The sequence below is a fragment of the Delphinapterus leucas genome, chromosome 1, assembly GCF_059928025.1.
Source record: "Delphinapterus leucas isolate spDelLeu-1000000601 "Yukka" chromosome 1, BTC_Dleu_Yukka2, whole genome shotgun sequence".
Lineage (NCBI taxonomy): Eukaryota > Metazoa > Chordata > Mammalia > Artiodactyla > Monodontidae > Delphinapterus > Delphinapterus leucas.
In genome coordinates this window covers 72081037-72097742 of record NC_143129.1, presented here as the reverse complement: position 1 = coordinate 72097742, position 16706 = coordinate 72081037, and positions in this window count along the sequence as shown.

Genomic DNA, 16706 nt, shown 5'->3' with positions numbered 1-16706 from the left:
AAATTTTTTATAAAATTCAACATATACTTACATATGACTAATTCCATTTCTAGATAGAAGAGAAGAGAAAACATGAAACCCATAAAAAGACTTGTATAGGAGTGTTCATAGCAGCTTTATTCATAATAATCCCAAACTGAATACTTTCCAAATGATCATCAACAAATGAATTGATAAACACACTATAGTTCATCCATACAATTGAATACTACTCAGCAATAAAAAGAAGAAAACATTGACACATGCAATGGCATGAATGAATCTTATAGACATTATACTGCTGAAAGAAGCCAGACACAAAACAAAAAGTGATTCTATATATTTGAACTATTAGAACAGATGCAATGAATCTATATTGACAGTAATCGGATAAGTAGTTGCCCAGATTGAGAGATGTGAATGAAGCCTGATTGCGAAAAGGATTGAGGAAACTTCCTGCTGGAGATAGAGGTGGTGATTATATGTTGCATACAGTTGTCAAAATGAACAAACTATAGACTTAAACTGTGAATTTTAAAGTATATAAATTATACTTCAGAAGGTTGATTGGAACAAACACCTCCAATTTTATCTTGTCAAAAAGGTGCAGGAGACTTCTGCTTCCACCATGAAGGATTGACTTCTATGGGAGTTGCCCTCCTGCCTCAAAAAACTAGAGCACTAAACAAAATATATTTTAAAAACATTTCTTTTCAGACATTGAAAAACAGGCAATGCAGGTTTGTGATCCCTTTGAGATAAGAAACATAAAAGGTGAGCTCTATGATTGCCCCTAATTAGTGCCTGGAAGCAGTTTTCAGGCTGTGGTGCAGGGAGGCAGAATCAAAACAGAGCCCATCTGTCTCTTTGGGTTGACCATATGGAGAATGGTGTTCTAGCAGGTGGAGGTGGCTGGAATTTGCAGAACAGAGTACCAGATAAGAGGTAAATACACACATAGAAAGAGACAGGGAGGGGGGGAATGGGCTCCAAAGATCTGCAGAGGGGTCCCTTTGGCTAAGTACTGATCTACATTTCAGGCATGAAATGTCCAATAAAATTGTGGATGAATGAATAAAATGTGGTACATTCATAAGATTGAAAACTACTCCACACTATAAAGAACTGCTGATACGTGAAACAACATGGATTAATCTCAAAAGCATTATGCTAAGAGAAAGATACCCATACAAAAGACTAAATCTGTATGATTTCATTTACAGGAAATTCTAAAAAAGATAAATTTAAAGTGATAGAAAGCAGATCAGCACTTGATTGGGACTGGAGTGAGGAACATGAACTGACTTTAAGGGAGAGGAGAAAAGTTTTTTGGGGTCCTGGAGATGTCCTATATTTTGATCATGGTTATGTTTACATCAGTGGTTTCATTTGTCAAAACTCTTCTAACTGTATAGTCAATATGGGTGAATTTTATTGGATGTAAATTGTATCTCAGTAATGCTGAATTTTTAAAAAAGTCACAAGAATCATTATGAAAAGTCTTCACAGGCCAACTGTTTTTGTAGGTGGCTTAAGTAACATCTCACTATGCTAAAAATTAACCAAGGGAAAGAATCAAGCATCTATCCTGTCTTTCCTGTATAAACAATATTTTCATGGCGAGTAAAAAGTAGATGAGGGAAAGACTTTTATAAGACTTGCAGCTAATAGAGGCAGAAGGAAAGAAGAAATCATCATTTTTCAACCTCTAATGCGATTGTGGATCTAGGCAACGGTCCTCAGTGCTATTAAAACCTTAGGTGGAAGGTTGAGGGAAATTTCATAATGGAGGCTGCAGCTGTCACCACCTGAACCAAATTCATTGATTAGCTCTAGTAGTTTTCTGGTGGCATCTTTAGGATTCTCTATGTATAGTATCATGTCATCTGCAAACAGTGACAGCTTTACTTCTTCTTTGCCAATTTGGATTCCTTTTATTTCTTTTTCTTCTCTGATTGCTGTGGCTAAAACTTCCAAAACTATGTTGAATAATAGTGATGAGAGTGGGCAACCTTGTCTTTTTCCTGATCTTAGTGGAAATGCTTTCAGTTTTTCACCATTGAGGATGATGTTGGTTGTGGGTTTGTCATACATGGCCTTTATTATGTTGAGGAAAGTTCCCTCTATGCCTACTTTCTGCAGGGTTTTTATCATAAATGGGTGTTAAATTTTGTCAACACCTGAACCTATCAATCAATCTTAGAGTCACTGAAGGGAGGAAAACCAAACATTTTATTCATCATTAATACACTGAAGAAGTATACTTGCCTAAAATATTTTTAACCTGAATCTAATCAAACCTCTAAGTCTGACTGCCAATTCTTGAGAAAGTGGATTTTTCTAGAGAATTATCTGGTTTCTTTGATAAATCAATAGCAAGGGAAAAAGAAAAGCAAGGCAGGACCTCTTGTAATGAAATAGTCTTAGCAGAAGTAACAACCAAAGCAATGTGTGGGCTTGTCTAGATCCTGATTCCCACAAATCAGCTACAAAAAGCACCTTTGGGACAAGTGGAAATTTGCACAGAGGATAGATATTAGAAGATACCAAGTTGTTAAATTCATGGTTGTGGGACTTCCCTGGCGGTCCAGTGGTTAAGACTTCACCTTTCAATGTAGGGGGTGCGGGTTCAATTCCTGGTCAGGGAGCTAAGATGCCATGTGCCTTGTGGCCAAAAAACCAAAAAACATAAGGAAACAGAAGCAATATTGTAGTAAATTCAAAAAAGACTTTAAAAATGGTCTACATCAAAAAAAAAAAATCTTTCCAAAAAAATTTCACTGGTTGTGTTGGTGGCTTAGTGCTTATGTTAATAAAGTCCTTATCAGTTAGAGAGAGAGATACATACCGAGGTGTTTACAGATGAAAAGACGTAATATAGTATTTTTGTATCGGCTCTAAAATACTCCTGTGAAAAATAAAATAAAATACTAAAACAGGTGTATAAGAGTCTGTGTATGTGGGAATGGATGACACAAAAGTGGCAAAATGTTGATAATTGTTGAAGCTGGGATATGAACACAAGAGGGTTTATTAGATGATTCTTTCTAACTTTGAACATGCTTTAAATTCTCCATAATAAGAAGTTAAAAAAAACTTGGAGGAAGTCAGATTGAAGGGAAAACTTATATTCAAAAGTGTGACAATTACACTTTTAGCTGACTTTTAAGCAGAAATAATAAAAACCAGAAAACAGTGGAATATCTTCAACACCCTGAAAGAAAATGTGTCAACCTCAAATTCTACGCACAGGTAAACAAAGACATTTTCAGACAAATAAACAAAAAGTAGAGTTTGTTCTCCACTAAATAAAATTTGAAAGGGTGTACTTAAGGCAGAAAGAAAGGTTCTTAGATGTAGGACTGAGGTGCAAGAAGGAACAAAGAGCAAAGAAAGTAGTAAATAAGTGGGTACATCTAAATGAATGCTGGCTGTATAAAACTGGGATCTGGAAAATAAAATGTTTCATGCACAGTAATAAAGCACAGAGTCTTCAAAGGAATAGAACAGGTAAGTGTTCTAAGTTTCTTTTATTGCCCAAGAGAAGGGTAAATACATTAATTAACATTATACTTCCATAAATTAAGATTCGTGTTATCATTTCTGGGGTAACTACTAAAAGGATTAAATAAGAGGGTAGGATTTACGAACTAGCAGAGGATAAGAATTGAAGTGGCAAAAAAATAATGAATCTGAAAAGGGAGTGAGAAAGATGGAGAAATCATAAAGTACAAAATAAGATGGAAGTCCAAACACATCAGTAATTATGTATACAAATGACTAAATTCTCTAGTTAAAAGTTTAGAATTGTCAGATTGAATTTTTTAGAAAAGGAGTGCTACTTGACACCAAAATGGTTATAAATATAAATGCAAATGGAAACAGTGAAATCATGTGAAATTTCTCAATTAAATGTTACTGAGATGATCCAAATATTTTAAATTGCTCCCCAAATCATGAACTTGAAATATATAACGTGAAAATTGAAATAACTACAAAAAATACACCCAGAATCACAGTGGAAAATGTTAATTTGCCTATATCAGTAATTAAGAAAATCAGTTAAGAATCAGTAAGGACATGGGATATTTGAAAAACACAATGGCAAATTCAGCTTCATGGACATATATAGGAAATCACCTTGCTCTTAAGGAAGGTTTCCAGAAGCTGCCACAAGACACTTCTGCTTATAAATCATTGACTTGAACTTATTCACAAGGCCACAGCTAGCTTCAAGGGAAACTGGGCAACGTGGTGTTTTTCTTTTTCCTGGACATCTATGCGCTCATTTAAGTCTTCGGGGTTTCGTTACTTTGAAAGAAGGAGAAACGTGTATTAGGAGGCAGCCAGTAATCTCTGCCACGGATACTCCTACACAGGGACAGGCAGCTCTGAGTTATTGAATGCTCTTTAATATGTGACAGGCTACCATCAAATAAGCACTAATCAGTACAAACGTTATAAATGCAAAAGCAACCTCTAAAGTCATGTGGCAGTAATTACAAGGTGGTCATCCAGATATTAGAATATGTTAACGTGATTTTTTTTAGGTTATATTTGAAACCAAGCACATACACATGCACGCATACATTCTTACAGAGGAATTAAAACTCCCTCCCCTTCTATTTATGGACACACCGTTTGAAAAGAGGTGGCACAGAGGATGATACAAACACAAAGGTTTTCAAGATCTGCCCCCCACCTCATCTTCCACACTCTCCCACATCTCCCTTGTGCTCTTTGCATTTCTCCAAAGACAGCATGAATTCTCAAGGCTCGAGGTCTTGGCACAGACTTTTCTTTCTTTCCCTGGCCCATCATTTAGCCCCCCTTGGCCTTTTATCCCCCTTAGAAGAACAGAGGGCAGGCAGGCAGGCAGGCATCCTTATCTCTCCAGAGGGAATTAGGCACACGTTTCTCGCTGCTCCCTTAATACATGTAAAACATATAGTACACTCGAAATTATTATGACTAATATCATTATTATTATGTCCTCCAACAATAACCATTCTTACACTGTACTTTAAAAACCGAAGTACTCTTTATTTATTTGCCTATTTCTTCCACTGGTGTGCAAAATCCTTGAAAGAAAGGATCAAAAATAAAAATTCTTCTTGGTACCTTCAGCTTGTAGCACAGTGCATGGCTCATGATAAAGTTTCAATAGATGTTTGCTGAGAATGATAAATTAGGAAAAAAAAAAAGTCAGCAAGTTAATCTCCCCTGAAAGCTTACATAGCTCAAACTTTTAACTTTCCTATTAAATTAATAACCAAGAGCACTTTGGTTCTTCTCTTATCAGACTGAAAAGATAAATAATAAAATAAAATAATTCCAAATGTCTTATTAATATTTTGAGCTGGGAAATTCATAGCCTACAGGGTATACCCATGCTTGTAAATGTTACACCATATTAGTTGTAAGTTGACTCATTTCCTCCTTACATGCTCCCTCAGCTGGCTCCTTCTAGATTTATAGCTGAGCTTCTTGTCCTTTGTCTTTCCGTTTTATATTGAAATAAACATTTTGTGAGCTTCTCAGTTTTCTGAAAACCAGCAGCCTTTGCCTGAAAGGAAGGGATGCAGTGAGGTGCCCAGAGGACGTGTTTCTCTAGTGGGAGTGGGATATGCTGGGAAAGCAGGCAGGACAACCTCTTTATTTCTGGTAATGAGGTTCAGTTTTCATCATATAGTGATCAGATCACAGCAGCAGCCACCTTTGTCAAGGAAAAAGTACACAGTTATTGAACCAACACATTCCTAATCTCCCCATCTGTTTAATGGGTAACTTTACACAGTAAGTGGATTTCCATAGTGACATAGTCGCGTAATATCTACCCCACCTACAAAACTAAACATCTACCTCTCCTCTCCTGCTCTGAGTGCTGAAGACGCCTACCATATTCGTGTTCTAGGGCTACCACAACAAAGTACCACAAATTGTGTGGTTTAAAATAACAGAAATTTATCCTCTCGTAGTTCTGGAGGATAGGAGTTTAAATTCAAGGTGTTGACAGAGCCAGCTGTCTCCTAAGCCTCTAGAGGAGGAATCTTCCTTGCCTCTGGTAGCTCCAAACATTCCTTGGCTTGTGGTAGCGTAATTCTAATCCCTGCCCCCATCTTCTCATGGCCATCTTCCCTCAGCGTCTGTTTTTGTGTCTCTTCTTGTCTTATAAGGACACCGTCATATTGAATTAGGGCCCCCTAATTCAGTATGAGCTGATCTTAAATTGATTACATCACTGAAGGCGCTTTTTCTAAATACGGTCACATTCATAAGTACCAGGGGTTGTTAGGACTTAACACATTGTTTCGGGGACCATGATTCAACCCATGAGAGGAACTTTTTTTTTTTTTTTTTGCGGTACGCGGGCCTCTCACTGTTGTGGCCCCTCCCGTTGCGGGGCACAGGCTCCGGACGCGCAGGCTCAGCGGCCATGGCTCACGGGCCCAGCCGCTCTGCGGCATGTGGAATCTTCCCGGACCGGGACACGAACCCGTGTCCCCTGCATCGGCAGGCGGACTCTCAACCACTGCGCCACCAGGGAAGCCCGAGAGGAACTTTTTAAAAAGCCCTATGGAGCCCTTTGTTTTGGGCCAGTGTTACCCAATTTTCATTTCCAGTTTTTACAAATACATAATTTGTATATTTTTACATAACACATTGCTCTTATCTTAATGTTTATTATATTCTCTATTGGGAGTTATACTATTTTAATGGCCAAACATATCCTATTAGTCTATTGGAAAATTTCCAGTAACATATGTGTCTTACTGCACCACTGTCACCATTTGATTTACTTATTTCTGAGGTCAATATTCTAATTTTTCCATGTCCTTGGACTTGTCACATCACTGATTCCTCTTTTCCTGTAAACTGAATATCCATTACTAAATCCTCCTAACTCCTCCGTGAGAGTATCTCCTGCCCCTATTTCTCCCTTACCATTCACTGTCATCATCCTTTTGACTCCTTACGGCCAAACCATGATAATCGACTCCTAATTCCTCTACTTTGGTCTCTCCTCACACTACCAGGCTGATATTCATGCCACCTCATTGTTTAAAACCTTTCTATAGTATGCCTTTGTTTGAGAAATAAGAGATAAATGCTTTAACCTGAAAGAATTTAGAAGTTTGATAGGGAAACATAACTCTATGGTGATATGTCCATATCTCTTACAATTATATTTGCAGCATGAAAACTTCCAGTTACAGCAATGTACATAATAATCTCCAACATGTCCAATCATCAAAGAAAAGTTAAATTTTGTCACCAGCTACGTACAAAGGTAGAAAGTAGGGATACCGAGCAGGGCCCTGTGGGGCTCCTGGGCACAAAGTCTTTCTGTGTCCCCCATTTCTTAGATTTCAGGAAATAGGCTTCATTCAGCCTCCATGACCTTCCCTGAGTTCCAACAGGCAGATTCAAGCAGTTGCTAGTTAGGGAAGAGAGGGGATGCCAGACCAGGGAGAAACAAACAGTCAAGAGAAACAATAGTGCAGCCTTGCGGCAAGGTCCTGGTTTCCCATCAGGGGATATACACAGCAATATCTTTGAGCTGTTTTGCAAGTACGGAAACCCCCTCCAGGTGGGAGAAATTAACAGTTAAAGATAGTATGCTGCCCTCAAGCACATGACCCTGGACCGGTTGGAACCAGAAGGCTGATAATGCTGATTCCCACTTACCTCACCACCAACCAATCAGAAGAATGTCCACAAGCTGAACACCATTTTTGGTGATCAACTTTGAACCATTACTATAAAACTTCTCACTCCCCCCCTCCAGGTTGGGACACACAGTTTTGAGGGCATTAGCTCACTGTGGCCCCCTTTGCCTGGCAAAGAAATAAAGCTATTCTTTTCTACTTAACCCAAAACTTTGTCTCTGCAATTTAATTCGGTGTCAGGGTACAGAGGCCCCATTCGGCTTCAGTAGGAATCAGTAAAACTTAGAAAGGTATTGAATAATTATTGATATAAAAGATTTTTATAGCAATGTTTAATATTTGGCAAGTATGAAGAGATCTGCTTAGTGCAGAAAATTTGAAAAATACAGAAAAATATAAGGAAAATAGTGGAAAAAAATCTGTGACTTCATCAACCTATTAACATTTTGAAAGGCTTCTGTCTTGTCTTTAAGGAGAAGATGTTTCTAATGAAAGACATCTCTATTCAGGCCACCGGAAACTTCCCCACCCCTTCTGTCTCAGCCTGTATTTTACTTAACCAATACATGCCCATTCCATGCCCTATATTTTTCACAAATTCTCTTCTTATATTTGGGAGCTGGGTTTCAGAGGCTTCCTCTCCCAAAACAAATCTTTAGTGGAATTGGGGTCTTGAAGATTTTCCAAACCATCTCGAATCTTATCACACCACCTGCTGGACAGAAAGGAAGTAGACAGGTTACCAATTAGCAGCACCTGTGAACCTTCTAGAAGAGATCTCCCAAGACTGGGATGTAATAGCATCAGAGAGGAGGGTCATGCCCACTTTCCATCAAGAACCACAGGCTTCCACAAACATCTTGCTTCAAGGGAGGCAAGTTCAACTTTGAACTCAACTAAGCTGTGCAGAAAAGCTGATGTCAGCCTCTTCTTTTAATGACCCCATCTAATCCAGTTCCTGAAACTGACAAATCAAAGATTTCCTTGTCTTCAAAGCTCCATCCAGCATACCCTCCATTAAGAAAAGAAGCCTGGGAATGGCTTTGGAGATGCAAACAGCCGATTTGGGGAGCTCCCAAAGGGAAGTGGAAGCAACCAGAGCAGAGTGCCTAACAGTGCTCCCCAACTTGTAGAAAATGGACATTTCTGTTTCAGGCTCTTCCCGGCCATGTCTCTCCTTTAAGCCCATCCCATCTTCATTTCCTCCATCTTTGCACATAAACAGCAGTTCAAAGGCTGCAAACACCTGGATTGTTTATCAAAAGGTTATCTTTTGAGAAGCTAGAGTCCTTTCTTAAGATTCTTCACTTATTGCCTTCATGTCTGCTTACTTCTTAAGGAGTCTCATAGTCAGGGGTTCTGCTCCTGCCTTTGGTCATTTATTTTGGAATTCTGTCACCACCATGGTCAAGAATTGTCCTCCACATCAACCGTTATTCTTTCTAGGTTAATTTGACATACACACATTGAGCATTACACTGTGCCATCAGGAGAGACGTTGAGAAAGATAAAAATAAGTCTTTCCTTAAGGAAGTGAAAATCAAGTAGGGGGAAGTAGCAAGATGAAGTAGAAAGATGAAGAGACTCCAAAATTAAGTTTGCTTACCACTTTAAACTATTCTATAAACAAGGAACATGAAATAAAAGAATTCACATGTTTAAGAAAATTATGACCAGAAAGAAATAACTTGAACCTAAGTACCATATGTTCTGGAATCAGCAGGAGCATCTCAGTTAATGTGGGGACGATTTGTAATTAAAACCTAGGAAAGAAGAAATCAAATTTACTTTTAACACAATAAGGTCAGGGTTATTATTTTGCAAGTAAACTTAAAGACATTTTTTTTTGTTTTTACAAGGAATATACAGGTTAGTCTATATGGTCATTGGAAGAAAATGAATTTATGAGGCAGCAAACTGTGTTAACATTTTAGGTGAATTAGGAGGGAAATATGGTGGACAGGTGCCTTGAAGTTGAAGCGTCTGCTTCTCTCTCTGTTCTCCACCCCATTTCACCACGCTCCCCATTTCAACAACAACACTCCCTAAGCCATCTTCTACTTCCTTTCTCCATCCCTAGGACTAAAGCACATCCCTTCATGATTCTAAATTCATCAAAATTTGTACCAAAAAGAATGTCTTGGAGATTCAATTGATGCCTGAGGGGGCAGGGCTTTCAAGACACAAAAAGTGTTTGCCGGTGAGGCTTTCTTATTCTTTGAGGTGTAGGGCATAAAGACGCGGATAGGGAGGGTTCAAAGACAGAGATTAAGGGCATTGAATTGTCAGTGAATGAAAGGGCTTCCACTTTGAAACACCTGAATCTTTAGGCCACTTGTGGGATCAAGGGAGTACTTACGATCACTTGATGATGGTGATGTCCAGTTCCATGACTTTATTTTGCTTTCAGACAGTTTTAAAAATCATACAATATAGAACTATTAAATCTGTGTTGACATAAAGTTGCATGGGCTACAGAAATAACCATAGGCCTGAAATTAGGTTGTGGTTGGAATTTCGGTTGGATGCGTCTAGTTAAAGCTATTCCAGTGAAAACTTGTAGTTTCTGAATCTGACACAGGGTGGCGCTCCTAAACCACTCACTCTGCGCTAAGACCTACTGAACTGGGACTGGGTGGAATGGGAATGCCTGGCCCCTGCGCAAGAGCTCCAGTGAGTGAGTGAGAACTCAGAACGAGCCCCTGTTTGGCCCAACAAGTGGACCCTCTCTTCTTCCCTTCACCTTTGTTTTACATTTAACATCTGCTTGTCCTAGAGTCCCCCAAATCCTGTTTAGTTTAGTTTTCATTTCTTAATGTGACTTATGCTGAAATCAATTTTTCATGAGAGGAGTTAGAACACATTTAAAAATATTTTTTAAAGGATAACATTAAGCTGCATGATTTAATTCTCTCTTCTTTGATGTTAAAGTGAAACAGAGACGAATTTTCTGTATCAACTTAAAAAATGATTTCTTCAGGGTCCTGCCCAAAGGCTCATTCTGAACTAGCAAAGCCATTTTGAAGTTAAATACGTAAAATAATAGAGTGAAAGGACTTTTTAAAAATCATAAAATGCCAAACAAATGTGACTTGTGATGACTGCCATTATAAAATTTGCCTGGGCAAGGGGTTTAAATTGTTCTTTTAACTTGTTAAGGAATTTCTTACTATCATTTCATTTATTGCGGTCACCGGTTCCCTCTTGATAATGTTTGTTTCCCACTTCCTAATTCAGCGATGCGTATTATCCTCAATGGAGAGGAAGAAAGTGAACAAGAGCCTCATCTCGGTCATCTGTCGAGATGACACCCCATCTTAAACTGTGGTAATCTCTCTTCTGTTTATCCAAACACTAGACAATCACCTCTTCCCCGCCCGCGCCCCACCCCCCCCACCCCCCGCCCCACGAGAAAAAGAGCTTCCTTTGTTCTCATTGGTGTTTTCCCTCTGCCTTGGCTTGCTCCAGGATTTTGCTTTTTTGATATCTGTCGTCACAGTCGCAGGCCATATTGGATTCAGACTGAGCTTCTTTCATTTTTTTGCTACAAATATACATATATATATGTACACACACATATATACACATACATGCATATACACCTATACATATATGTGTACATATATACACACACAAATATATGTACATATATGTATATATACACACGTATATATACACATATACACAGAGAGAAATATATGTATATATATATCTTTATCTATTTATCTATCCATATCTATATAATATAGAGAGCAGCCCATGCACCCACTTTGGTTTGTTTTGTGCTGATCCCCTTATTACTTATTTTTCTATTATTTTGAAGAAATTCCCACTCCTTTTAGATGCACCTCTGAGTTGTTTACTTCTCTTTTCTAGATTTAGGTTTGCCTTCCTGAAGGCTCAGTTGGCCACACAGGATCACCTTCCTTTGTGCTAATAGACTCCAAGATGATAATTCTTGTACATCTCTCTCTCTCTAGAGGACCAATATTTGTCTTTACTTCCTCTTCTCCAGTTGGTTCTTTTCCTTTGCTTTAAGTCCTTGAATTTTAGTTTATAATAGCAATTTTCCTTTATGCTTCTGAAAGCCAAACTTGTGAGCTATGAAGAGAACATAGATGAAATTTAAAGAAACTGCTTATGAATATGAATAAATTTCTTAGCAACATGCCTAGCCCATAGTTACCACCCATTAGATGAAAGGTATTATTATTAGTTTCTCATCTAACTTATTCAATACACATTTTTTTCAAATACCTTTTTTTTTTTCTTTTTGCGGCACGCGGGCCTCTCACCACTGTGGCCTCTCCCGTTGTGGAGCACAGGCTCCGGACGTGCAGGCTCAGCGGCCATGGCTCACGGGCCCAGCCACTCCGCGGCATGTGGGATCCTCCCGGACCGGGACACGAACCCGCGTCCCCTGCATCGGCAGGCGGACCCCCAACCACTGCGCCACCAGGGAAGCCCTCAAATACCTTTTTATGACAAACATTTTGTACTGGAGGTGTGAAAATGAATAAGTCATGATCTCTTTCCATGAGAAACTCAAAGACCAGTGCAGGAGACAGGTATCTAAACTAATAATTGAAAACAACGTGATCACTTTAATCAGGAATTGTTGGGAAGAATGGTGAGAGAAGACGAGAGAAGAATCAGGGAGGTCTTCTGCATTTAATATCAACTAGGCACTGTTTTAAATCCTTTACAGGTATTAACTTATTTAGTTCTTGTAACAACTGTGTGAAATAACCACTATACCATCATCATCCTTACATTACAGGAAAAGAAGGTGAGGGAAGAGAAGTTATGAAGCATCTGGCTAAGGGTGGCAAAGCTGGGATTTGGACCCAGGAGTTCTGGCACTCAGAGGTTGTGTTCTGGACCACTCTCCTGCTTCAGGCAGGGCTTAAGAGGTAGGGTAGAGAAGGAGGGCATTCCAGGAAAGAGGGCACAGGCTGTGCTCACCAAGCAAGCAAGAAAATATGTGGGGTCTTCACAAAAGCCCAGGTAGGTGTGGTGGGGCATAACCAATCATGCAGGGAATGGGGCGACATTCAGGACTTCTCGGGGCATTTGTTGTCCTAATCTTCAATTTTGGATGCAAGGCTGCCTTGAGTTGAGGGCAGAACCCTGACCCATCCTGGGGAAGGGATGTGCATTTGGGCGTTGTACCCTCCGGAGCACCGGAGGATGGAATTTGATCCTGTGCATCCCATCCTGAGTGGCCATCACCCTTTTTGCTGCCATGTACGGCCTTCTACAGGGTCACAGAAAAAGGGCTGTGAGGGTATGAACAGTGTTTTCTCCATGACCCCAGCCTGAGAACTTCAGACCAGCCTCCTCTCATTTAAGGATTGGGCAATCTGGAGCTGTGATTATTACCAGTGCAGACAGCTTTTTGCTCCTGGATATTCTGGTATCTCTCATCTGTTCCTGCTTTAAACCAAACCACATTTCTAACAATACCCCTGAAAGAACGATTCCAGGGATGTGTGTGTGTGTGTGTGTGTGTGTGTGTGTGTACATGCTTCTTAAAGCGAGGCAGGGAAGATAACAGAGCAGAGGCAGGATGAAAGGAAGGAGCCTCTGTACCCTGCCCGGAACCTGCCTCTGCTAGCAGCCTGTGTGCCTGTGTTCCCACATTCTTTTCCTCCCTTTGTCCCCATGGGAGGGGCGCCTTGCGTCCCAAGCGGATGTTTCCTAAGTGTGTGATTTCAAGCCTGAGACAGCCAGGCTGGGAAAGGCTGTCGTCTGTAACTAGATTCAGCTGCCTGGTATGGCTATAATGGGCTTTCAGAGTCCAGATGGCTGCCCCTTGGGGCAACTTGCATCTGGCTGAGGATGCAGTGAAGCACGTAGCTATCTGGGGTGCAGGCTTTGTTCTCTGGGGAATTTGAAAAAGGGCAGGATTTAAGGGAGTGTGTACGCCACACTCTCCATGTGTCTGGGATGCTTTTCTCCACAACTCTACTCCCCCGACTCCCACCACTGGCTCCACTGCGCAAAGAACAAAGCTAAAATGAAACCTCTGACTCCACAGCCTCTGATTTCTGCTTCCCTATCTGTGATGGTAGAATACAGGGGCTTTCCTTAGGGAAAATTTGCAGAGGTAATAATAGAACTTACCCAAAGTTACAAAGGTAGTTAGAAGCAGAGCTAGGAACCAAATCCACATTTTCCAGCTCACAGTGTAGTGTTTTTTTACCCAAAGCACACCTAAACTTACATTCTACCCTCCAGCTGCTGTGATAGATTCATTTCTAATAGGGCGTGAGGGCCTGCTGTAGCAGACACACAGTGGTCACTGGTAAAGAAAAATACACAATTAAAACCAGAAATAATTTTAAATGTCTGTTCATTCAACAAACCCGTATTGAATATCTGTTATGTGCAGTACCCCCTACACTGGTCAGCCTGGGCTCTGTAATTTGGTTCTCCGTGGTCTCCTTGTCCTGGTGTGAGCCAAGTCTGGTTTCAAACAAAATCTGAATCGTGGACCTTTTTTTTACTGAAAACACCTATGTCTTATTATCATACAGTATTGGATTTGGCCCATTTCTAAGTTCCTGACTCCTGTTATTGGGTCTGCCAATGCCTATGATCTCCTCATTGTTGGATTTTCTATAATGTTGCATATAGTCTAGACTCCTGGTCTGTACCCCTGATTGGTACTGGTGTTTTACTTTCTCTGGTGTTTCCTTTCTGCCTTTCATTTCCAGACCAGGCATTTGGCCTCCACACTCATCCCATGACCTTTTGTTGCACAGATACTTAAACCTGCGATACTCCTCTGGGCTCTCCTCACTCCAGGCCCAGCATCTCTTAGAATGTACCATCTTGCTGCTACCCGAGGCAAAGTAGTATATCCCTTTCTTTCTTTCAATTGAAGTATAATTAATTTACGATGTTGTGTCATTTTCAAGTGTACAGCAAAGTGATTCAGTTATATATATTCTTTTTCGGATTCTTTTCCGTTATAGTATATCCCTTTCTTGAGGAATATAAACCATGGACTGGATTGCCTCTGACAGACAGAGTTTTGAGGTATGCTTAGAAATAAGCAACTAAGAGTCATTTTCAGTCTGAGCTACTTGCAAGTTGAAGTTAAATGAGAAAGTTTTTGATTCTAAAACAATGAAATAGGATAAGTCGATGGAAGAAGAGTTAAATAGGAGAAAGTCACTCAATCTTACCAAAGACTTTTAAACTTTGCTCCAAAATATCACTTTAAAAATGTTAAAATGTCGCTTTAATATCATGTTTAAAATATTTGTTGATATTTACATTGTTCGTTAAATATATTTTTATTTTTTAAAAAGGAGTAGCAAATTTGTGGTAAAATATCTTTTGTGTTTGAGCACAGGGTTCCCCATGGACTCAGTTAATGAGAATATATCATTTAACACCTGGTCGCAGCACGCAGCCCTTCCACCTACATGTTTGTATGAACTTTTTGAAAGGCGAGTGACTCCTTGAAAGTTTACTCTTCAAAACTGAAGTGGCTGCAAATGCCAGGTACAAGAAATGATGAGAGACCTACGTGGGGATCAATTCTTTAGTCTTATCCCAGTGGTTCCCAAACTTCACTGCACATTAGAGTCACCTGGAGAGCTTATAGAAATCCCAGTCACACAGCATACCAGTTAAATCAGAATATCCCTGGGGGTGGGAGGTGGGCATCCATATTATTATTATTATTAATACTTTAGCATGCATCATAATCACCTAGAGGGCTTGTTAAAACGCAGATTGCTGGGTCTCACCCTCAGAATTTTTAATTCAGTAGGCTTGGGGTGAGGCCCAGAAATGTGCATTTCTGACAAGTTTCCAGATGATATTGATGCTGATTTGGGGGCCACATTTTGAGGACCATTGGGCCACTCTACATCAAAAGCAATGGCCTTTATTATTTATAACCTTGTTGTTATCAGAAGTTGATGAATGAGCCCTGCCTTGAATTGACGTCATCCTTACACCCTTTCCATACTGAATCTTCCTGCAAAAAAAATGATTAGTCATACCTCTTACCTATTTTTCTCTCTGTAAGGTAGTAACAAATATACATGACCCTTAAAGGAAAAAAAAAAAAAACCTTCCAAAACTCAGAATTGAGCTTTCCTACCTCATGTGTATTTTCCCCTAGACGTGAGAGATCTGTCAAGCAATGGTATCACAGACTGGTGTTTCTAACATCCAGTTTATTGTCCCGTAGATAACAATGATGCATTTGTGCTAAGGAAAATGCTCCTATTTTCTAAATCTAAATGTCTTGCTGTGTTTTCAGGAATCTTGACAGAGCTCTTTCTTCAGAGGGTTTACGGCTGGGTTGTCCCTTGGTGGGAGCTGTTTTCCTCTCTCAGTGTTTGTGGCTGGAGGGGAACATCCATCAGGGTCTGATGGAAGTCTATTGACAACAATTACATTCTGGTGCCTGAGCAGGTGGGGGAAGGATTCCAGTTCCACTGGACCTGCTCCTTCTTGTTTCTATTTTGATATTTCTTGTAAATAGACTAGATGGAATTGATGGTATCCACCTTCTAATCACGGCCTGTTGGAGAAAGAAATAATCCAAAAATGTGTGTCCTTTCTCCAACAGGCCAGAGCTAAATCTACTGGGCAGTTGCCCTCCACGTGTCCAAATCAGGAGAGTTTCTGAAACTGATCAGCAGCTTGGGCAAGTTCACCGTTTTGATGAATTTAGTCTCTACTGATTAGGGATTTGCAGAGTTGAGGGGTTGCCAGGCTTCCTTCATGCTTTATGGAGCACATCATTATGGTGTTTAACATTCTCCGATCTTATCTTTCAGACCCCAAAGGAAACAGTGAGTGGGAAAGTAAGTGGTTGAGGGAGATGGTTGAGCTCTCTGACCACTGCTCCAGGCAGGTTAATCCTGTCTGGTTTGTCAGTACCTCTTGCTCTCATCCAGCTAGAAAGAAGGTAGGGGTCTACAAGGCTCACCAATATGCAGAGTGTTATGGAGTTCTTGACAAAGTAGACAACGGGGGCTCACTAGTAGAGATTTTACTCTGAGGTTAATGAAGGCTCTGGGATTTGGT